General features: G+C 48.6%; 1 protein-coding gene across 4 annotated transcripts in view; it reads right to left on the reverse strand.

The window, feature by feature from the left end:
• EYA2 (EYA transcriptional coactivator and phosphatase 2) overlaps window positions 1-24,596 on the reverse strand; it is a 268,408-nt gene that overhangs the window by 106,645 nt on the left and 137,167 nt on the right. The gene's annotated exons all lie outside the window — the stretch shown is intronic.

A 24,596-nucleotide genomic window follows, 5' to 3' on the forward strand; every position in this document is an offset into this window, starting at 1 on the left:
TCCATGCCCAGAACTCATTGCATCTCGCAGAACTAAGACTGTGTCCCCATTAATTAATAACTCCCCATTCCTGCCCTCCCTCAGGCCCTGGCCCCCACCAGTCGACCTTCTGTATGAATGGGACTAGTCGAGGGATGGCATTTACGTGGAATCATGTAGCATTTGTGCTTTTGTGACTGGCCTATTTCATTTAGCATCACGTCTTCAAGGTTCGTCCACGTTGTGGCAGATGCCGGAATAACATTCCACTGTACCATATACCACTTTGCCATTCATCCGTCGGCGGACACCTGGATTGCTTCCATTTTTTGGCTATCGTGAAAACTGCTGCTATGAACACGGGGGTGCAAATGCCTCTGAAACCCTGCTTTCAATTCTTTTGGGTAGATATCCAGAAGCACAATTATTGGACATGATAATTTGATTTTTAATTTTTTGAGGAAACACCTACTGTTGTCTATAGACATTTTACGCTCCCACCAACAGTGCACAGGGTTTCAAATTCTCCACGTCCATGTCAACATTTTCTTCTTTCCTTCCTCCCTCTCTCCCTCCTTCCCTTCCTTTCTTTCTTTGACAGTAGCCATTCTAAGGGGTGCAAGGTAGTAAAATGAATAAACTGAATGGTGGTAAACTGAATAAATGCACAAAAGGACTTTTGCCCTCTGAGCATCAGTTGCCCCATCTATAAAATGGGAATAAAAATGATACTTCTACTATTACTACTAGAAAATGCGATTTATTGAATGAATGAGTGGTGAATGGGGTGTCATTGCAGACAGGGTGGTCAGGCAAGGCCTCTCTGAGGTGACACTGTAGCTGAGATGTGCCAGTGATGGACACAGCCTGGGGGAGGAGTGTTCATGAACACTGAGCGCACATATCCCAGTGCAGGGATTTGCTTGGCAGGTTAGAGAAAGGGAGGAAAGGCCAATGGGGCAGGAGCCCAGAGAGGGAAGAGAGTGGCTACAGGAATAGCAATGGTGAACTTGTGTGTATCAGCTGCCATTCTGAGCTCTTCCTGGACAAACTGAGGCCCAGAAAAGTTAAGTGATGTGCCCAAGGCATCACAGAGAATGGGTGACAGCTGCTGGGGCTGGAACCAGGCAGTCTGACTTGAGTTTTCAACGCCTCTCTATGCTGCTGTTGCTGCTGCTTTACAAACTATTCTTTGGGGGGATATAACTTATGTACTAGAAAATTCCTCCATTGGGGTCAACTGGATGATTTTTAAAGTAAATCAGTATAATTGTGCACCCGTTACCACAATGCAGTTTTAGAACATTTCCATCACCCCAAAGTTCCCTTGTGCCCCTCTGCTGTCAACCCTTGCCCTCCTCCCCAGCATCAGGCAGCTGACCTACTGCTGAGTCTAGAGTTTTGCCTTTTCTAGAAACGTCACAGAAACGGGACTGGACGATATGTACTTGCATCTGGCCTCCTTCCCTCCACCTAAGGCTGCAGAGGCTCGTCCATGCTGTGATGTGGGTCAGCAGTTCATTCCTTTTCACTGCGGACTAGTACTGAGCGTGCGGATGTACCACATCCAATTTGGGGCTATTCCAGATACAGAGGCTCTGAACATTTGCATACGAGTCCTTGTGTGGATATATGTCTTCATTCCCCTTGGGCAGGTCCCAAGGAGTAGGACTGTGGAATCACTTGGCAAGAGTATGTTTTACTTTTTAAAGACATGGCCAAAGTGTCTTCCGAGTGGCCATCCCATTTCACAAACCTACTAGCAGGGTATGAGACTTCCAGTTTCTTCAGCACTTGATATTTTCCGTCTTTTTGATCATAGCCATTCCAGTAGGTAGGCAGTGGTATTTCCTTGTGGTTTTAGGTTTTTTTTTTTTGAAAGATTTTATTTATTCGTTTGTCAGAGAGAGAGAGAGAAACAGAGAGCAAACACAAGCAGGGGGAGGGACAGAAGGAGAAGCAGGCTCCCTGCTGAGCAGGGAGTCCGATGATGTGGGACTTGATCCCAGGACCCCAGGATCATGGTTTTAGGTAGCGTTTGTCCAATGATTAACCACGCTGGGCATCTTTTCATGTGCTTATTGGACATTCATGTCTGATCTTTTTAGATGAAGATCTATTCAAATCTTTTGCCCATTAAGAAAAAAGTTAGATATGTCCTCTTAAAATTTTTGTAAGAGTTCTTTATATACCCTGGACACAAGTCCTTTATCAGATACACGATGTGCAAATATTACCTCCAAGTCTGTAGCTTGTCCTTTCATTTTCTTTATGGTGTCTTTTGAATAGTAGAAGCTTTTTTTTTTTTTCTTAATCAATATCCTCCTTATGGATCTTGCTTTCACTGTTTAACCCAAGGTCAGATTTTTCACTATGTTTTCTTCCAGAAATTTTATAGTTTTAGCTCTATGATCTAATATAAGTTAATTTTGTGTGTATGGTGTGAGGTAAGGGTCTAAATGAATCTTTTGTATATGGCTATCTAGTTGTTCCAGTACCACTATAAAAAGTTTATCTTTTCCCTCACTGAATTACTTAGCATCTTTGCCAAAAATAAATTGACAAATGAAGGAAAACTAAGAAAGTCTGTCACAACAGACATACTCTGAAAAGATGGGTACAGGAAGTTCTTGAAACAGGAAATTTTAAAAAGGACAGTTGGAACATGAGGAGGGAGAAAGAAGAGAGAAAAAAAGTAAAAATATGGGTAAATAAAGTCTCCTTTCTGTATGGTTATGCCAACCAACTCAATATGCAGTTAGGTTTATAAAAGTTTGCTATCAAATTTTAGGAGTTTTCAAATGTGTTTTATAATTATATAAAGTATTGCAATGTCTCCAAAGTCAAATCTACAAAATAAACTATACCCATATCCAGGGGTGAGAAGGAATATGCACTGGGCACTGGGACGGGTTCTGTAATGCCTGCTGGGGAGAGGTGGGGCCAGGGAAGGCTTCCCAGGAGAAGTAACACCTAAACTAATCTCTGAAGATGAGTTGGAGCCAGCCAGGTGAAGAGAGGAAGGACCAGGAATATGGCCACCCCTGGGCATCCTCCTGATCTCCATTACATGGAGACTTGTCCAAGGACCAGAAACCACAGAATTTGTCCACAAGAGTGTGGCACGCTGAGATCCCATTCTGTCCTCAATGGCCTGTTCAGAAAGGTCGACAGAAGGTCCAGGCCAGCCTATTCCATTCTAAATCATTTTTGGGGTCATGGTTACCATGGTGACCCCACCTGTTAAAGCTTAGAAACACACCTGCCCTAGGAAGAGTCCGGGCTGCAGTATTTTCTGTTCTGATTTCTTTTTTCTTTTGTGTCAACCTTCTGAATGACAACTTAGGGCAGGTCTGAAAACAAATAGGCCAGTCTGGTCCCTTGGTATTCTTTCTCCCAAACAAGCCTTTTGTTTGTTTTCATTTTGTGACCCAGGGACATCTGAAGAACGGACAGCTGAGCAAACTGCAGTGTGCGGAGGGCAGTCCCACAGCCCCCGCAGGGAGACATCCATTCTATGCCTGAGAGGACCCAGGAGGATGTGGGCACGTGGCCCCAGAAGTCTTGTGCCCCAATATGTGGTCTCTGGAGGGTTTTCCAAATGGACCACCTTGAGCTGGAATGATAAACACCAACTTCTTGCCTCCATCTGGCTGGTGGAGTGCCCACAAGAGGGCTGGGGAAGGCAAGGGTAAGATGAGGAAAACGTCCTCTCTTAAGCTGATGGTAGTAAGTCCCCTTCTAGGGGTCCCCCAATATCCATTTACCCCTTCTGTCTTATGTCAATAGAATCTCTGCTTTTAAGCTGGACACATGCCTGATTAGAATAAACACTACTTTTCCCAGCTTCCCTTGTGGAGGGTGTGGCTGTGTGATGAATTCTAGTCAAGGGGAGGGTAATAAATCAATGTGTGCAATTTCCTGAGTATGCCCTTACAGGGCAGGGGTGCGGCCTCCCTTTCCCTGCGAAATAGGGTCATCTTGGATCACATGGCTGAGCATCAAGATATGAGGAGCTTGGACCCCTGCTACATTTGCAGGCCAGAACCACCATATCAGCAAAACAATCTTCCAGTGGATATTCATCCATTTATTCAACAATACGTTTCCTGGTGAAATGGATCACTGTGTCAGGCACGGTTGTGGATATGGTGGTAAGGGGTTGATGCTTATATGCATGGAGGAGACAGAACACAATCAAGTGGATAGATACATGGACAGTTAAGATGATTCCAGACCCAAATACTGTGATGGGTCAGCACAGCACTGCTGAGCTGTGGACTGTGGGCTGGAACCTGCTTGCAAACTGTTATCGATGAGATGAGTACAGAAATCGGGAGATGGTGCGTAGGCATGTCTCTTGTCTGCTGAATCTGTATTTCACACTAAATGAAGGAAAAACCACTGATCCTTCGCTACAGTGAACATGTGAAGTCCTGGGTGATCCGGCACCTGGATGTGGGCCTCAGTGCCAAGTAAAGATGCCCCCTGTATTGCACGCTGTTACGTACAGTGACTTGTTCAATGCAGCTGTCCACCCTCCAAGGTAGAGAGTGCTGTGGAGTTTACAGAAACTCGGTGCTGGAAAGTTCCCTGGCTTGCCCAACAGCGTCTGAGCTGGTGGACATTTACTCTTACACGTCTCCTAGGTCAGCCATAAAAAACCAAAAAAACCCTCACAAAATGGAATATAACAAGTGTCGGCGAGGATGTGGAGGAACTGGAAAGCTTGCTCACTGTGGGTAGGGGAGTAGGATGTGCAGCTGCGGTGGAAGGGGGTTTGCTGATGCCTCACGAAGGGACACACAGAATTACCATATGACCCAGCAATCCCCTTCCCGGGTACACACCCCAAAGAGTTGAAAACAGATGTTCAGACAAAAACCTGTACACAAACGTTCCTGGCAGCACTATTCACAACAGCCAAAAGGCAGACCGTGCCCAACGTCCATCGGCTGATGAATGGAATGTGGTAAATGCATACGATGGGACATTACTCAGCTACAAAAAGGAATGGAGTCCTGACGCATCAGTGGGGATGGACATCGGAGATGTCGTAAGTGGAAAAAGCTAGACATCGAAGACCACATACTGTCTGATTTGCATGTATCTGAGATGTCCAGAACAGACCAATCCACAGAGACTGAAGTAGACTAGTGGCTGCTGGGAGCTGGGCACAGGGGCGAATTGGGAATGACAGCTCCATGGGTGATGGGGTTTCCTTTTGGGGTGATAAGAATATCTTGGAATTGGATAGAAGTGGTGGTTGGACAACACCGTAAAGGCACTAAATGCCACCGAACTGCGCTCTAAATGGTCACTGTTATGTGAATTTGATCTTCATTCAACATAAAACAAAGCTGCTGCTTCCACTGCCTCCCAGCCCCGTCCCACAGCCAGTCTCCCAGGCGACTGCAAAGGAGGGGTATGGGGAGGCCCAGAGAGGTCAGGACCCCTCCCTCTGCCACACTTCTGGACACTCCTTGCGCCCCGAGAGAAGAGGTGATATCTGCATCTCTGGGATTCCTTGTGCCCAAGCTCAGGGAACCATGCCTGTCTCTACCTCTTCGGCACCAACCTCACCATCCCTTCCCAGCTATTTCTTTCCCTTTGTTGGAAGTATCATGACTTCATCTAACCAGGCTGCGAGACTCCCGGCAGAAGGCTCTTCGGAAACCGGGGGCGGGGGGCAGGAAGACAAGCTGGGTGCGGCTCCCCCAGGCAACGGTGGGCTGCTTCCTGAGATCACAAAGCAGCTCTCAACACGCTGAGGCCCTGTACAGTAAGGGTGGCATTTTCAACCACTGTCACTGCGCAAAGACCCATCCTCCTTTATTACTGCTGTCAGGAGGGCCAGGGCCCCTGGGGGACGCATCCCACGTAAACTGGGAAGTGAACATGTTTCCTGCACTGGTACTGGCCCACGATGCTGGGCCCTCCCTGCTGAGCCCTCCTGTCGGCCCCGCCACGGAGCTAACTGTGCAAAGGCGGCGGCACCCGCCCCAGTTCTGGAGAAGTCCCTGCGAACATGGTGCCAGCTGTGTCAGCAGGGTTCTTTCACGGCAGATGAGACAACTGGGAATCATATCGATACGGAGATGTTTAATGGAGAGATACTAGGGAACGTGCTGAGAAGTGTGCACTTTCTGGACATTTCTCCCCAACTTCCCCGCAGAGAAAACGCTCTCACGGTGCTTCGAGGTGGATGATCGGTTTCACCCCTCCTTCCTCCACCTGTTATTTCTCACCACACAATCACAAGTGAGAGGTGGCAAGCCATTCTGGGATGAGGGGAGGAAGGCTAGCATGTCAGGGCAACTGGGGCTTCTCCTCCCAGGCCCATCAGGGTCCTGGGTCCTGAGCCGGGATGCACAGGTGGGCAGAAGAATTAGCAGAAATGAGTTATCCCAGCTCTTGTGTTCCAAAGTTTAAGCCCTGGAGTCTGGGAGGATTTGAGGTGCAGGCTAACGCTTCTCAAACTTGCAGGGAAGGACCAGTGTTTAACAAAGATATGGTTGCATAACCAGCATGCAACTCAGGCTGCATGTAATTCACCGCGTGGTACCACAACTCCCCAGTGGCCCTGCATCCTATGCTGAGATGAGCTTGGGACTGGGTGCTTGGTGGCTGGGACAGAATTTAGTCTTTAACCGCTGGGAAAGTTTCTCTCTCTTACTTTCAGTTCTGAACTTACGTTATCACCGGCTGGTGAGTTTGTGGATTGGCCCCAGTTGGTGGGCCAACTAAGAATTAGATTGATATAGGCAAAATGCCCAAGAAATACAAAGGAAGAAAGATTCTTGGGAATATGGGCAATTCTTCTGGCTAGAGAAACTGGGCAGGGCAAGAGGGAGGGCAAGGGGATGGGCAGAAAAAGAGAAAGAGAAGGAGCAGGGAGTCCTTGAGCAGAGGGATTCTTTGTACCCACACACAGGTGCTGAAAAAGTAGCAAGCCTCCCCTCCATGGGATGGGGCTGTGTGTGCTGAGCCTGAGACAGGAAGCCCTCAGAACCTTCCAGGCCCAACAGGAGAGGGAGGTGAGGGAAGGAGCTGATGCAGCCACGATGGTAAATAGCTGACACACAGTGTCAGTGTTGGGAAACAATGGGGGTGGGGTGGGGATTGTGGCAAACTGGAATGCACAGTTTTTTAAAAAGATTTTATTTTTATTTTTTAAAAATATTTTATTTACTTATTTGAAAGCAAGAGTGAAAGAGTGAGAGAGTGAGCACAAACATGGGGAGGGGCAGAGGGACAAGCAAGACTCCCAGCTGAGCTCAGAGCCAGAGGCAGGACTTGACATGGGGCTTGATTCCAGGACCCCAAGACCACGCCCCAAGCTAAAGTCAGATGCTCAACAGCCGGGCCACCCAGGTGCCCCTTAAGATTTTATTTTTAAGTAATTTCTACACCTGATGAGGGGTTCCAACTTAAAACCCCAAGATCAAGAGTCGCATGCGCTATCGACTGAGCCAGCCGGGTGCCCCTGCGATGCACAGTTTTACCTAAGGGGGCAGCAGTTTGTGGCAGATGCTGTTTGGCCCCCACAAGAATTCTCAGATCCTTTCTCCTTGCTAGCTTCTTTCCTTGCTTTCCCAGTTTCCCTTGCAGTTCTGGGATGGCTATGTAATCTAGTTCCAGCCAAGGGGCTTCTGGGAAAGACTTCTTTTGCTCCCCTGCCAGCTCCTCCCCGGATTATGTAAAGATGTAATGCCTGGAGTTACAGCAGCCATCTTGGGACATGAGGCTTTGAACATAAAAGCAAAAGGCCCACAAGCTGAGGTTGAAGGAGTGGAAGGATAAAAAGAACCTGGTCCTTGAAGAGATAAATGAGCTGCCAAACCAATCTTAGGGTCAGACTTCTTGCTAAATGCACAATAAATGTCATTACAGCTAAACCAACATTCGTTGGGCTTTTTGTTACTAGCAGCCCAAAGCATTCCTGACTGATACAACGGCTCAACTCCCAACTGACCTCTGTCACCTAGGAGTATGATCTAATGTAGCCAGGGCTTCTGATTTTTCCAAAGAAGTGAAAAATCTGGGTTTATATATGAATTTCCCAATGTTTATATGTAGGCAACAAATATAAATTAGTTGGAACAAAAAAAAAAAAAAACCACAACAAAACAAACAAAAACATATTTCAGGGAATGCGGCCTGTGGGTTTCCGGTGTGTGACCTCTGGTCTAGGAAGACAGAAGAACAAAACATTCCTGTGCCCACAGTGTGGCAAAGACAGGGCAATGAAGAGCCCCAGACCGGAAGGAGCCTCATGTTCGGAGACGGTGGACAAGCGAGCAGCAGCCTGGGTCTCAGTGAGGGAGGATGATGAGCCCCTGACACTATAACACACTGGCGTGGGGTAAGATGCCAGAACCATGGCCAAAATTCCAGAGAATTTGGGGAAAGCCTTGAAAGACTGCGATGACCTTCCCACCGGCCTAGGGGAACAGTAGCTCAAAGCAGAAATCTTGTTGAAAGGCTGAAAATAAAGTCAGATCCACTTTTTACCCCCTCGAGCTTACAGATTGAGGTTTATACCTTCTGTAGAAGACACAGAAGGATTCTTTATGTCCCTGGAACTGTGTCTCCGCTAATGTCAGGGAGCCGGCGTGGACAGTTGTGGACATCAGCCCATCCTCTTTTGTCATCCTGCAAAAGGCTGGGTGCTAACTGTGGAGCGAATTCAAGTTCACGGCACATTTTCCTCACTAGTGCACCCAAGACCTTTCTGCTTAAAAAATGTGTTTCCTTTCATTCCTTGTCGCTTTACAGGCAGTAATTCTAGCATGTCCGGGGCGTATCCTATTGTCTCTACGCGCTCCTGCAAAAGGGCACCGGCGCTTTGTGGGCAGGTACATAATTTTGGGGAATTCTGTGTGTTACATTTCCTATGACTTTTCGTTTTTTTCACTCATCAGGGAGTTCTTAAGACCCGTGTATGTTGCTGTGGGTACGTCTTGTTTGTTCCGTTTCATTACTGGCCGTATGGATTCTCCATCTTTTTGCCCAGCTTTAAGTCCTTGGGCTCCGTCCACATTGTGGGAGGCACCTCTCACCTGTTGCCCTGCCAACTACTCAGCCCTCCGTTGCGTGCGTTCTTGAGATCTGCCCCTCCTCAGGGACAGCGCCCAGGAAACCTCCAGCTCCGCCCACCACAGCATGGCTGCCACAAACACCCCTGGACCGTCCCCATCTGGGCCTGTGTGTGAGTCTCCTTGGGATTTATCCCCAGGAGTGGGACAGCTGGGTCCCCAAGTCCTAAGACCTAGTCTCCCTAAGGGCCGGGTGAGAGCTCCTGGCCGCAGGTGCATGTCCCCCCCGGCAGTGCTGATGGTTCCCCGTCCCTGCATCTCCACCAACAGCTGGCTAACCCCACTTGCTAAGTGTGGCTATCCTAACAGGACTAACATGCTATCCGCCTTGTTGTCTTTATTTCACGTTTCTCTGATTACCGTGACTCTACACATCCTTCTTGGGCTTGTTGCCTTCTGGGTTCCCTCTGCTTTCCAAGGAGATGGCGACAGTCACCATGAAAACCTCTCCTCCTTTTTTTGGGCTAAGCTTGGCTTTAACTGAACCCAAGACTCCGGAAACCGCTTAGTTACTGGCATTAGCGCTTGGACGAATAATAAAAAAAAAATAATAATGGCCTCCATTTACTGAGCACTTCCTTCCCCAGGGCCAGTCATTGTACAAGCAGTATCCTGCTTCATCTAGACCACAACCCTAGGAAGTCGGTCCTAGTAGGAAGTAGCAGAGCAGGGTTCAAGCCCGGGTCGGCCTGACCCCAAAGTCCCGGCGCCCAGCCAGCGTGCAGCCCTGCCTTCCCCGCAGCTGTGGGAAACAGCACAGGTCACTGCCTGCCTCGGTTCTCCAGCCAACCCGATGTCTCCGTCACCACAGGCTTGACATGTCACCCCCCGCAGCGCAAAGAAAGCAGTGGAAAGCAGCCCCTCATCGACGTTACGTGCTCTGGAATCCACATTATGATTTCTTTCCCCACAGCCAAGAGACCTACTGTCCCGGGTCCACAGTGAACAAGTACTCGTTCATCATAATGAAGTCTTACTGATGCCAGGATTTAAAATAAAATTGCCAAAAACACACCAGAAGAGCAAGTGAAAAGACCTGGGTGTGTAACCGGGGGGCTGATATAAAAAGTAATCTGCACATAACGCGTAGAACGGAAAAGCCACGAGTAGGTAGAGAGAAGTGAGCCCCACCCAGTCAAGTACCCCATCCATGGCCCAGGGTCCAGAAAGGGACAAATCACAGATCTCCCCAAGTCGATGCCTCTGCTTCTCTTCTTTGCCCAGAATACCATGTGGTGAAGGCAAAGCCCTGGCTTGACCTGGCAAGCTCTGGCCCTGCCCTTGACCTACAGTATTCATTCAGACATTCACTCATTTGTTCAATAAGTATTTGCTGACTGCCTACTATGTGCTATGATTCCTATTTTGAGAAAGAGCTAGGTCCAGTCTTCTTGGATCGTAGGGCCTGGAAGGGGTGGAAGACCACAGAGAATCCATGCATAATTATTTGCCCTGGTGACCATGGGCAGTGGTTGAAAGTGCTAAGCCTCAGTTTCCCCATCTGCAAAATGGAACTAAACAGTTTATTTATTTGGTTTATCATGAGGATTCTGTAAGACACAGCAAATAAAAGGCAGAGCCACACAGAGTAAATTTTCTGTAAATGGTAGCTGGGATTATTATTCTTTGTGTGTTAATAATCACCATCAAGATGTCAACAAATAGCTACTATTCCACTGATACACCATTTTTAAAAAATATTTGTGGGAATAAAAACATCTGAGGAAGGTTAAAAAAGAAACCCATCAACAATTTGGATAGGGCCAAACAGAAGACTCCAGATGAAAACGAAAGATTCGGGGAGATCCAGATTGAGTTTTGACTCTAAGACCAACAAGGACGCACGGTCCATACAGCAGGGAGGGAGGCATCCATATCTGCTTTGCTGGCACTGAGTCATCTAGTCTATTCTGCCACCTTAAAAAAATCCAAATATGCGCCCGGAGCCTGTCCTCCTGCATCTTGGCTGCATGTGGAGTGCAGCCCACATCTGTGTTTAATCAAATCAGTTGCTAAATGTCACAATGGCCTCATTCACAGGTAGCGTAAAGCATATTTAACTGGCAATAAAACAATCCGCATTCCTGAGAATGCCATTTCAGAGAGGCTGCCCTGTCACTGCATCTCTGCCCCACGAGCAGGAATGATGTTGGGGCCGAGATGGGGAGAAGGGCCAAGAAGGGCAACAATGCTGTCACGGAGAAGTGACCACGTGTGCATCCACATGTGCTGGGCTGGAAAGAGAGCCAACATGAGGTGCCAGCTGGGAAAAGGCAAGTGGCAAGTGTGAGCACACTCCAGACTAAACGTTGCTATTTGTTCGTGGCAGTTATGCAGAAGATTAATAGAGTTGGAGGGCTTCTTAGAGGAGGTGGCAATCGAGCAGAAGCTAGATGGACGAGAAGGAGCCAGCCACAGTGAAGATCCGGGGAAAGAGCATTTCAGATTGGGGGCAACAGCCAAGTGCAAAGGCCCCGAGGTATGAGAAATGCAAAGAAGGCCAGTGTGCGTGAAATGGAGAGTTGGGGGTGCGGTACATGTCATGAGGTCAGAGAGGTCTCCAGGGGCTGAATCACACGGGGCTTGGTTGCGGGGAGGTCACAGCAAAGCACTGGCATTTCTGACTGCTGTGTGAAGCCTCACATGGAGAGTTTTTAGCAGAGGAGTGACATGATCTGATACAATACAGGGAAGATCGACTGTCTGACTTCGCTCATGTGGCTGAAACAGATCATAGGGTCATAGTGGATCCCAAGATCACATGCACTATTCTTACTGCCAAGGATCTCCTCTGGAGGGTAACCCATAAAGATCAGGGCTTCTGAGACAAGTTACACATGACGGAGAGAAATTTTCACTGACCTAGTGTCCAGAGGAGGCACTGAGGTTAGACATACCTTATACCCCCCTGGAAATTCGGCAGGGATGGAGTATGTGATGCAGCCCGGATCAATCGGCACATCACATTCCCTTGACGACGAAGACTGCTTTAGGAGTGTGCATCTCAACTAAGCAGACCCGAATGAAAGGACATTGCCAGGTGTCGTATGGTGAGAGGCTGAAGATGCTGCGGCCACTTGGCCACCATGAAAACCCCCGGCATTGACATGACTGCCCTCCTCCCCAAAGAGGTAACACGCCTAGTTTTCACTGCCCAGATGTGCAAAAATACGTCCGCTGGAAGAAGAGGTGGGTGACTGAATCATCATCCTTGGTGCCCCTCCTCCTCTCATCCATCTAAATACCGTCACCGATTCCTGTGCATACGGTCCCCAAAAACTCTGTACGTCTGTCCCCATTTCTCCACCTCCACCGCCTCCACACCTCTACCATTTCTTTGCCTGGGGACCGCCTAGCTTCCTCACTGATTTTCCTTCGTCTGCCCCGACCCTGGCGTAATCCGCTATCCTCATAGCCTCCCAGAGCTCTTTTCCGTATCAGTCACAGCGTCCTTGGCTTTCCTTCAGGGGTCCACAGGCCTGCTGTGACCTGCCTCTTCTCTGACCTCACTGAGTCCCATCTTTTGGCCCTGTATGGGTTGATTTGTGTCCCCCCACAAAAAATATCATAGTTGCCTCGCCCCAGCACCTATGAATGTGACTTATCTGGAAATAGGGTCTTTGCAGATGGCATCAAGTTAAGATGAGGTCATATTGGATTGGGGGGGCTCATCCAGGGACTGGTGTCCTCATACAAACAGCAAAGTTTGGACGCAGACACAGAGGGAAGAATGCCAGGTAAAGATGGAGGCAGTGAGGGGCCTCCAAGCCCAGGACTGCGGGCCACCACCGGGAGCTGGGAGAGAGGCAAAGAACAGATTCCCCCTCTGAGCTTCTAGAAAGAAGCAAGCCTGGTGCTACCTGGAGTGTGGACTTCAGACTTACAGAACCGTAAGAGAATACATTCCTGTCGTTTTCACCCACCCAGTCTGTGGTGCTTCTGTTACAGCAGCCCCAGCAAATCAGTGCTGCCACCCCCGCTTTGCCTCCTTCCAGCCACCTGGACATCATTTTAGGACTCTGCATTTACTAGTCCCTCTGCCTGCAATACCTGCTCACAGCCCAGCATGTCTCTAACGCGAATGTGCCTTGAACTACCTGGGGACCCGTTAGAGAGCAGATCTATCAGTTCTGGGTGAGACCTGAATTTCAACACTCTTCCAGCTGATGCTGATGCTGTCAGACTGGGGACCAGAGCTGGAAGCTCTGACCCCTCCCACAGCCGGCGGCCCCTTGTCAGCCAGGTCTCTGCTCAGCTGTGGCGCTTCCCGGCCACTCCAGCGCCTGTCCACTCCCCAGCCTCCCTCACTCCGGCAGCACCTGACACATCACTCGTGTGATTGTTTCCTTTTGCTGGAATTCACACCCCTGAAACCACCTTATGTATTTAGACACACATTTACCGTTCATCTCATTTCCACTAGGACTTAAGCTCACGAGAGCTGGGATTTTGTTTGCTGCTTTGCGCCTGGTTTCTAGAAAAGTAGGCAGCACGTGGCAGCTCTCTGAAAATAATTTTTGAAAAAAACAAACAATAAGAGTGTCTGTCTTGTTCTTGGCACTATTTCCAGATTCTAGCACAGGACCTGGCATGTAACAGACATGCAATAACCATATATTGAATGAATAAATTAAAAGAGCAAATGAACTGACCTGGATAATCGCTTCTGATTATCGAGCAGGAACTCTGCTAAGTCCCTTCCCCTGATTATCCTCGTTTATCCCCCCCCCGTTATCCAGGGAGAACAGAACCAAGCAGGCTCTACTGTGATCCCTTTACCTGGTGGGGAGGGGCTGAAAGTGAATAAATATGTAAAACTGGTTGGAGCTAGGGAACTGGGTACTGGTGGGTGGTCAAAGAAGGCTCTGTATTTGAGTAAAGATTTGCAAGATGTGAAAGATCGAAGCTTACAGAAGTTAAGCAACTGGCAACTCAGAACTCTGAGGCTGTAAGTGGCACAGCTGGGATTTGAACCCAGGGCTGTCTGCCTCTGGGATCCATTGTGTTTCACTTCAGTGTTCTTCCCCCTCCGTTCTGCTGAGGAATTCCCACCCCACCGGAAGGTTTATTAATCTTTTCAGTGGGTGTTTGACTTAGCCTAGCGGAAACTACCTTTCCTCCCCCCATCCCTCCCAGTGTACCCCGCATGCTGGCCCAGCTGCACGGGGGTCTGATTGCCCAATGGCAGGTGGCTGCCCATTGGGCTGTTTTGGTTGTGGTTTGTGAGGCCAGCTGCCCGCACTGTGGGTACACCGCAATGCGGAGTCCTACAGGATGCACTTGCCTGGCTCCCCGGCAGCCAGGGCTCAGCAATGAAGGGGGAAGTCAGCTGAAGGCTGGGGCCCCACCATGGGGCCAGCAGAGGCCAACATCTGGTTTGTGACAGGGTGGCCCTAAAAACCACGGTACGGCCTCTAGTCTAAAGTTTCCTGGCAGTAAAGACAACCTTTACCAAATTGATACTTTTTTCAAATAGAGAGGTCAAGTGCTCACCGAAATGACCTCCCACGGCAATCCTCGAGTGCCTCATAAGATACAAATCCTCCATCTGTCCGACTGATGGGCAAAGAGCCTCGTAAAACGGTACATTATTCTCAGGTACCTTTGCAGGGGCACCGGACTCCTTCCCGCTGAATGTCAGCTCCGCCCCTCTACTCACCAAGCTGCCTGTTCCAAGTGTTTACCATTAGCAGCGAGGCTGTCTCCGCAGACCTGTAAATTCCAAGCGGGCCATCTAAAGTACCCCAGGAGGATGTGGGAATGACGGCCGCAAAGGCCACAGCTTCCCTTAAGATATCTCCCACGTTCAGATCAAAGCCGTCTTGTCCTTGGTCCTAGAGGCCATAATTCACTCCTTGCCCTAAAACCTCACGTTGCTTTTAAAGATCTGATGGACCCAGCAGCTGCGGACCTCGCCTTTCATCTCTGCTGGATTTATTTCTCCTTCCCCAGCCAGCTTTTCCAATCTCTGTAGCTGAAAGTATTTCCAAAGGCCCAGAATTTGGGTGTTGCTCTCTTCCCCACACCCGCCAACACCAGTGGGTGCTTTGAGAGCCTGTCTTCAAAGTCAGTGGGGTGCTCACGTTTCCAGAGAACATCCTATGGCTGAGGTCAGCCCAAGGGATAGATGAGGCCCTGTTGGCATGGCCTGTGGAACATTCTGTGTTTTTATCTTTTCCCCTCTCGTTACGCGAGGAAAGCATTTACACCAAGGGGCTACAGGGCGGGGACTGATCTGCTGATCAAGGTCAACACCGCCAGTAATAAGGCAGACCGACATCACCTAGCCTTTAAAAGATGCACGGAGGGTACGACGTCGCCTGTGTGGTCTCCTAGCCCCAACCGCACAACCTCAATCTAATCATGAGAAAACACCAGACAGACCTAAACCCAGGGACATTTGACAAAACGCCCGACTAATGTTCAACAAGGGGTCAAGGTCATGAAAGGCGGAGGGGCTGTCACAGAAGAGGCACAACCATTAAACACAATGTGGGATCCTGGACTGGACCCTGGGAACAGAATATGGATGTCTGTGGGAAGATTGGTGGTCTTCAGATAAGTCCGTCGCTCAGTTTTGACCAGGGCGCTGCAATTTTGTAAGCTGTAGGGGAAGCTGGGAACTCTCTGTACTATCTTGGCAACTGCTCTGTGAGTCTAAACTTACTTCAAAATAGAGTTTTATTTATTCGTAAGGAATTTATTTTTAAGTACTATCTACGCCCGACGTGGGGTTCGAACTCACAACCCTGAGATCAACAGCTGTATGCTCTCCCAACTGAGCCAGCCAGGTGCCCCTAAAGAGTTTTAAAAAAAGAATAACAGATTTCGAAGGACAGAGATTAAGCCTACTTACTGGCTATGGGACCTCACGCAAGTTACTTATCCTCTCTGTGCCTTACTCTCTCCATCTGTAGTATGGGTATTAAAATAGCATCTACTTCACAAGGGCATTGTGAGAATCAAATGAGTTAATACGCACGTGCTCAAAAACGCTTCTGGTCCTCAGCAATATTGGGACCAATGCGATTCATCAAAGAGTCATTATTCTCATTACTATCACTTCCATTATTTCTCTTTTGCTGGGAAAGAATGGGGTGAAAGCGTACAGTAATTCAGAATCCTCCAGCAGCATCCCAACCTGGTGTAATTCATAAGATCTGCAGGAAACTGACACGGGTGCCTGGGTGGCTCCATCAGTCAAAGCGTCCGACTCCTAGTTTCGGCTCAGGTTGTGGTCTCAGGGTCGTGGGATCGAGTCCTGTGTCGGGCTCTGTGCTCAGCTGAGAGTCTCCTTGTCCCTCTCCATCTGCTCCTCCCCCTGCTGGTGCGCATCCATTCTCTCTCAGATAAACGAATAAAATCTTTTTAAAAAACTTGATAAAATTTGATAATTTCACATAAGAATCCAGATCTGTGGCTTCTATTTGAGCAAAAAAAAAAAAAAAAGTGAGGGAAGCTCTGGAAAATTGGACTTACTTTCTCACAATGATACACTTGAACTGAGTAGTGGCTGCCTCTCTTAAGGGGCATGTGCTCTCCACGTGACCACACTTCCCTCCCTTCCCTATGGTCCCTCTCACACTGAGGATAAATCCATCATCCTTGGCCTAATATTTTTCTTACACTTAAAAAAATGGTTCTGTATATCTGTGGTTGGCTGAATAACGGTCCCACAATGTCTGTATCTGAATCCCTACAACCTGCAGCTACTTTACACGGCAAAAGGGCCTTTTCAGAGCTGATTAAGTTAAGGATCTTGAGATGGGAGATGATCCTGGATTACCCAAGTGAGCCCAACGTGAGCACAAAGGTCTTAACAAGAGGGAGACGGACGGGTCAGTCGGGGAGGAGATGCGGCCAGGGAGCCGAGGTTGCCATGATGGGCTTTGGAGATGGAGGAAGGGGCCGTGAGCCAAGGGATGTGGGCAGCCTCTGGAAGCTGGAAAAGGCGATGAGACAGATTCTTCCCTAGAACCTCCAGAAGGAACACAGCGCTGCCGACACCCTGAGTTTAGAATTCTGACCTCCAATACTAGAAGATAATGAATTTTGTTGTTAAAGCCACTAAGTCTGGGGCAATTCGCTATGGTACCAATAGGATATTGATACATTATCTGTGTCTCTAAACAAAATTAAGACAGAGAAAAATACAGCAGGGGCTTTTTACCCAATTTTTCTTTGGCTCAGCCCGTGTTCCTCACTGTGCGACATGCCCTGTTCCTGTGGACATTGGCATTTGCTGCCCCTTGCCCACGAGCCTCGTATCATTCATTCATTCACTCATTCATGCATGCATGCTTTATATTTACTCACTGGGGACACAATGGGGAATAGGGCATGGTCCCTGCCTTTAAGGATCTTAGAGTCTAAGTGGCTATTCAAGGAAATAAAATATAGCATTTAAAGTTCGAAAAGAGAAAAATCATCTTGTTTGACAAACACTCAAGATAAGTTTCAGAAAACGAACAAGCTGCCCCAGATTATTTCAGTTTTGTCTTCACAATAACCTGGGGGAGACAGACATATCACCAATCCTGACCTCTTAAAAATAAGGGCTCTGAAGCTCAGAGGAGTTAAGCAACAGGTTTCAGGTTGCACAGCTGGTAACTGGCAAGCCAGCTCGGACAGGCGCTCGTGCTGCCTCCGTCTCTCCCGGACGCAGCTCAGACCTGCGGGAACCTGCCCCGGGAGCATCCCGAGCTGCAGAACTCTGGAACTCACCTTAACAGTCAGCCCTTAAGTGGCGGCACATTTTACAGTGACAAACCGAGCCCAGGGCTGGCCCTGCGCCGGGCTCTTTGCGGTTGCAGCCACTTAATGACGCGTTCCGAGCAGATGAAGGACTGGTCCAGAAAAGGCAGCTCAGCACTTACTCTGCACTTGGCTGGGAGGACTTGGATCCAATCCACCCCTAGCACAAACCCTCCGGCAAAGCCCACACACCGGACATTTGTACCCAGATGGGGCTGGCAATTCCGGTGGGCAGCCCACGGCTGACTGCTGTGTGTGCAGATGACGAGAAACCTCGCCACTCATCCTCGGGCAGATCTGCATGCTGGTTCCTACCGACAGCCACGGGTGGCAGAGCCAGAAGGCTACCCCGAGTGTTTGTTCTTTCCTTCATTTTCTTACAAGATTTTATTTTTTTGAGAGAGAGTGAGAGCACACACGTGGGGTGGGGGGGAAGAGCAGAGGCAGAGAAAGAAGCAGACTCTCTGCTGAGAGCTGAGCCCCACGCGGGGCTCCATCCCAGGACCCTGAGATCATGACCTGAGCCAGAAGCAGACGCTTAACTGACTGAGCCACCCAGACGCCCTGTTCTTTTCTTCTCTCTCATCATAACAAAGCATGCAAGTTTTAGCTAGGCCCATGGCCATCCCGAATAACTACTACTTCCCCCAACTTCCCTTGCAGCTAGGTTGGCCAAGTGTCTAAGATCTGACCAGTGTCACATGAGTAGGTGTGTGGGGTGCCGTATCCGGGCCGGGCCCTTACAAGGAGGGTGGTCTTTGCCTTCCACCTCCTCCCCCTTCCCTCCGGCTGGCTTAGGCTTGGTGTGAGCCATCCTAGGTCACCTGGATAAGGGTAGCAACCTTAGGCACCCTGGAACAACGAAAGGGAGGGGGGCTGCAGAACTTCCTAACCGCAGAGCTGCTTGCATCCAGACAGTCCCGTCAGAGAGAGAAAAACCGCGGTCCCACTGAACCGTTGAGCACGTACCCGGACGCTATTCCGAAACCCTCATACACCATGGATGCCAAGTAAAACTCTCAAAGACAGGGCCCTGCCAATTTCATGAGAGAAGTTCTCTTGGCTTTACAGCGATTCCACTGCTTATGCAGATGTCTAGGTAAAGAAGTTGAGGCAAAGGACAGGGCGGTCCAAGCAAAAGTTCCTTCCAGTGACAAATCCATAGGAACACTGACGTCCGGCCACTCTGCAAACTCGGAAGTGTTTAAGGTCGAATGCGATAGGTCACCTTTAAATATGGCTGCCAAGACTTGCTCTGATCCCTACATGCAGATGCCATTCCTCTCCTCTGGTGGTGGGGCCTCTTTCCCTTCTTGAACGTGGCCTGGCCTTGTGACCTACTGGGCCAATAATCACAAATGGCAGAAGTAATGTTCTGGAACTTCCAAGCCCAGGCCTTAAGAGAGCTGGCAGTTTCCACCTTCACTTTCTTGGCACCCAGCCGCCATGCTGTAAGGAAGCTGGCAAGACACTGGAGGAAGAGAGGCCACATGGAGGAGAATCCAGGCACCCCTGCTTGTAGCACCAACTGCCAGATGAATGAGCGGACATCTCAGCTGAACGCAACTGCATGAGCGACCCCAGGCATCACCAGGAAGGGCAGAAAAACCACCCTGCTGAGCCCAGCCAACCCAAGAAATGGTGAGAAATAATACATTGTGGCTGTTGAAAGCCACTAAGTCTTGGGGTGGTTTGTTATACCCCACGGCAATTGCCAATTTACACACAGGGGCTGTTATTTTTCTTTGTCTTTCTCCAAGTCCAGTCAGAGTTCTTCTACGCTCCCTGTACTCTTCATTCATAGCAATGATCACAACTGCAATGGCTCAGTTAGTGTAATTATCTGTTTAGCACATCGAAGTGGTAGGAAGTGTGTCCCTGGGAGCTTCTCAGACCTGGCTGGCTCTTCCACTCCCTGGTGTGTGACTTTGGGCAGGTCACTTTCCCTCTGTGGGACTCCATCTGCTCATTTACAAAGGGGGAGAAGTAGTACTTCCCTCACAGGATTGCCACGAGATGAAATGGGAGAACGTTAGTGAAGCGGCTGGCACGGGGTCCGGTACATTACATGCCCTCGATACACATTTGTTGAGTGAAGGCAAGAAAGAGCTGACGTAACCGAGTTCTACAAATATTTGACGGATGAATGAACCAACTGCTCAACCGCGCCTTTTCGGCGAGACCCGGCCCGACCGTCACAATGGAATGGCACAACTGGTTCCCACGTCAGTCCTCAGATCCTCCTGACCACTCTACTCTGTTCTTCATCTGTGGACAGCATTTAGCACCCCACCAGCTGAGGGACTTACTTATTCATTCTGTTACTTATCTTGGTTTTGTCTATCTTCCCCATCACAAAAATAGATTTTTTGGGGTCTCTTTTGTTCCGATGCATCTCAAGTGCCTGGAGCCGTGCCCAGGACATAGTAGGTGTCAACAAACATTTGTTGACTGACTGAATGAATATAAGAAGTGTTCATGAGGGTCCATTTCTCACAGAAGCGTGGATGTGAGCAAACGGAAAGCAGCCCCCTTTGAAGAAGGCCCTTCACATTCTCAAGACACTTTAGTGCCGTCTGCTGACAACGGTCCTGATGACTAAGTCCACGAGGACTCCGACGTGAAAGGTGCCCCCCGGAGTTGTATAAAATCAAAAGCAGAGCCCCAGCGGGAAGAGCTACGCTCAGACCCAGCGCCCAGCTCTGTTCTCCACCAATAAGCCCCATGAACACCTCTCTCTCCAAACACACAATTTGGTCTCTGGACAACTTCCCTGGAAACCAAAAACCTCCTAACGCTGAATTGTTCCTCGGCCCATTGCAAAAGTGAGACCCGCCCAACACTGATAAGGCAGGTGTCAACTTCCGTTGACCCACTCCTGTAGGACAAAGACGACAATCATGATGATACCATAACACTAACTGAGAGCTTGTTATGTGCGAGGAAAGTCTCTGCGAGCTTCCTATAGACATTAACTCATAATTCAGTGAAGTGGGTATCATCCTCAGCTCGGTAAACAGAGAAGAACACTGTGGAACAGAGAGATGAAGAAACTTGTCCAAGGCCACCCAGTTAGAGATGGGAAAATGCTAAGTTGGGCCAGCTCATAAATGAAGGAGAAATGCTGCCCTGTGAGCAAAGCACTGTAGGAAAGGTGCTGGCCGGCCACATGAAAAAAACGTGGTCCACACACATGGCCATGGGCAGCTGGGGAGAAATAACACTGGCTCCAAGACCACGTCCTATCCTTGGCTATAGCTGGAAGGCACCTGACACATTCATTCTTCCCGAGACTTGTATGTGACCTTCCCAGGCGGAACGTCTGCCTTCCCCTTTTTCAGCGTTCCCTTTCCATGGGTTCCCTGCCTGTGCCTCCCGTCGTACTGAAATATACATCTGCACCGTGGTGAACTTTCATTCCCCTGGAATGAGGTTGCCAGTAAAAACAAAAGTGGCCTCGACATGTAGGAGTTCACAGAAAAGCCCTTTTATGGAAAAATATAATATTCGTGCTTTTGGGCACTGAGCTCCATAAGAGAGGGGAGGACAAACATTCTTTGATCACAGTCCTAGAGAGCTGGTAGGGGTCTGAGGGATAAGCCTGCTCCACCTTCTCTCCTTCCTTTCCTTCTTCAAGTGTTTCTAGTTGCCTGATGGTCACCTATGCAATATCCATTTCCTCCCCATTCTTGTTAAGAGAAGCTGGGATGCCTGGGTGGCTCAGTCGGTTAAGTGGCTGACTCTTGATCTCAGTTCAGTTCTTGATCTCAGGGTTGTGAGTTCAAGCCCTGCGCTGGGCTCCACACTGGGTGTGGAGCCTACTTGGGGGGAAAAAAAAAAGAGAGAGAGAGAGGCGACTTGGAATAGCAATGCTTCCAGGTAAAAATCATCACTTCTCTAGTCTTCCCTGTAGCCAAGGGTAGCCATAGGACACAGATCCAGCCCATAAAACAAAATCTGAAAACTTTAGCTTTCCAAATCATAGCATTGTTCCTTCTTGATTCTCCCTTCTTCTGCCTGCCTGGAATGTGGAGGTAAGGGCTGGAGGTAAAGCAGCCATATTGTGACTGTGAGGTGACAAGAATCAGAATGAAAGTTAGAGGCAAGTTGGGACATTGAGTTCTCTGATGCTTGCGGCTGAATGCAATCTGATAATGTAGGCCAGAAGCCATGGGTCCTGTGGGATAAGGGATGGTTCCTGCTAACCAGAACCTTAAATATAGGCCAACTTCTGTACTTTACAGAGGAGGAGATTGAGGATCAGTGACTGAAGGACCAGGGTTATACACAAATTTGTAAGAGACGAGATTAGAACCCAGACTTAGGTCTTATGTCTAGTTTTGCCTCTTCTGCTGGCTCAGGGGTCTCAGAGTGTGACAGAAACCCCCAGTAGCGGAACAAAAGATAATTTTAGATGACCTTCTTAATTCTCTTTTATTTTTGTATTAAAATTTTTTTTAATTATTTATTTGTCAGAGAGAGAGAAAGAGAGCAAGCAAGCATGCACAAGCAGGGGGAGTGGCAGGCAGAGGGAGAAGCAGACTCCCTGCTGAGCAAGGATCCTGGTGTGGGACTCGACCCCAGGACCCTAGGATCAAGACCTAAGCTGAAGGCACACGCTCAACTGACTGAGCCACCCAGGCATCCCTTCAATTCTCTTTTAATGTATCTCACAGGTAAGCTAGATCAGAGGTGAAGAGCTCGGACTCTGGAGCTAGACTGCTTGGGCCCAAATTCTGGTTTCTCGACTCATTAGCTGAATGACCTTGACTGTGTTATTGGCCTCTGTGCCTGTTTCCTCCTCTGTAAAATAGGCATGACAATAATTTCTGTATTGTACAGGAATTGTGAGCATTTAATGAGGTAGGGCCTGAAGCACAGTATTAAACAAATACTAATGATTATTAGGTCCAGGAGAAAATCTCTAGCAGTCACTAATCTCTTTTTAGCAAAGAGAGCACAGGCAGACGTCAGGTCCAGAGCCTTGGCTAGAATTTAATAATACTGTTTTATTTTCAGTGACTTTATTTTTACCAACTCCTTCCATTTATGGCAAACAATGGTGGCTTTCCACCGAAGGCAGTCCTATAAATTTGCCTTTTAAAATGAATTTATTTTAAGGAAGGCTGTAAATTAAAAAAAAACAAAAAACAAAAAAACAACAACCAAATAACAGTACAGGTGGTATTTAGATGTGACAAAATCATGAAAAAGATGTTTGAGTGCCTGAAGTTTGGGAAACACTTTCTAGACCAAGGGAGAATATCTGTATCGCCCACCCGTACGTCCCCTCCCACGGTCACAGCAGACACCACTAACTGACCCTGCACTCCTTTCCATGGAGGCCAGCAAGGAAATTTGCCAGTGGCTTCCTCGACGGGTCCAGTTCTGACAAAATCCAGAACCTGACACTACCCCCTGGTGATGGAGAGATCAGACCAGTGAGCTGCTGGCAGCTTCTCAAGGACTAAGTTCTGGTCGGTTTACTACTGCGTTTTCACCATTTGTATAAAAAGTGTCCACCGTACAAATATGCTTAGACACGCATAGATGATCTCTGGAAGGACACCCAAGGAACTGGTGACATGGGTTGCTTCTGGGGACACGTGATGGGTGCTGTGGGACAGGGGCAGGAGGCAGACGTTACTACCTCTGTACTATGTGTGTATGTTAACCACTCAACAAACTTAATACATCATGAAAAGAAAGGGTCTGGGGTGGGGGATTTTTCTGGCAGGTTAGACTTGCCTATGTTTCTGGGTTTCCTGAGGATCGGGATCCTTTAAACACTGGAGAATCGAAAAGCGGGTTTGTGTACGGAATTGCCCCCCCCCCCCCGCCCGCCCCCGGGGCGGAAGTGTCAGCTGAGCTCCTGGTCCTGCTTCAGGGGTGCCCACCTGCTGTTATCTAACCTCCCTGCAGGGAGTGGTTTAAGCGGATTACCTGCGGGAGCCCCCGTAGCTCTGAGCACACACCTGGGGACATACCAAGGGTTTGTGCTCTTCGGTGACAAGCCCCTGGATCTCGCTCCCCTCCTCCTGTCCCCCAGACACTTCCTTTCCTAGCGACAGTTCAACACAGTGGTGGCAGCGTTGAATTCCGACAGCAGCCCTGGTCAGTCAGCAGCCGTGAGCATCGTGGCAGCTTCTTCCACAAGCAAAGGGATTATGGGTTGCTGACAGCTCTCATGGTACTTAGCATTTTTTAGTAATAAAGTATTTTAAAATTAAGGTACGTATATTGTTGTTTTAAACATAATGCCATTACACACTTAATAGGCTAGAGTATAGTGTAAACATAACTTTCACATTTGCTGGGAAATCAAAAAATTCATCCGACTTGATCTAGCGCGGTACTTGCTTTACTGCAGGGGTCTGGAACCAACCCCACAGCACCTCCGAGGTACGCCTGTATACGCACGTCATGCACGAGAGCCTGCACAGTGATAAGACGGAACTGTATTTCTTCCTGGGGGTCTAGATCAGGTGACAGGCAAACATTTTCTCTAAAGGGCCAGACAGTAAATATTTTCTGCTCTGGCTATACGGTTTGTGTGGCCAATATTCAGCTCTGCCCCTGCAGCAGCCACGGGCATTATGTAACTGAATTCAAGTGGCCGTGTGCCAATAAAATTTTATTTGTGGACACCGAAATTATTTGTGGACACTGAAATTTTGAATCTCATATCATTTTTAGACATCATGAAATATTCTTCTTTTGATTTTTTCCTCTGTCTGAACGTGTGGAAACCATTCTTAACTCCTG

The sequence above is a fragment of the Ursus arctos genome, unplaced genomic scaffold (genome assembly GCF_023065955.2).
Source record: "Ursus arctos isolate Adak ecotype North America unplaced genomic scaffold, UrsArc2.0 scaffold_16, whole genome shotgun sequence".
NCBI lineage: Eukaryota > Metazoa > Chordata > Mammalia > Carnivora > Ursidae > Ursus > Ursus arctos.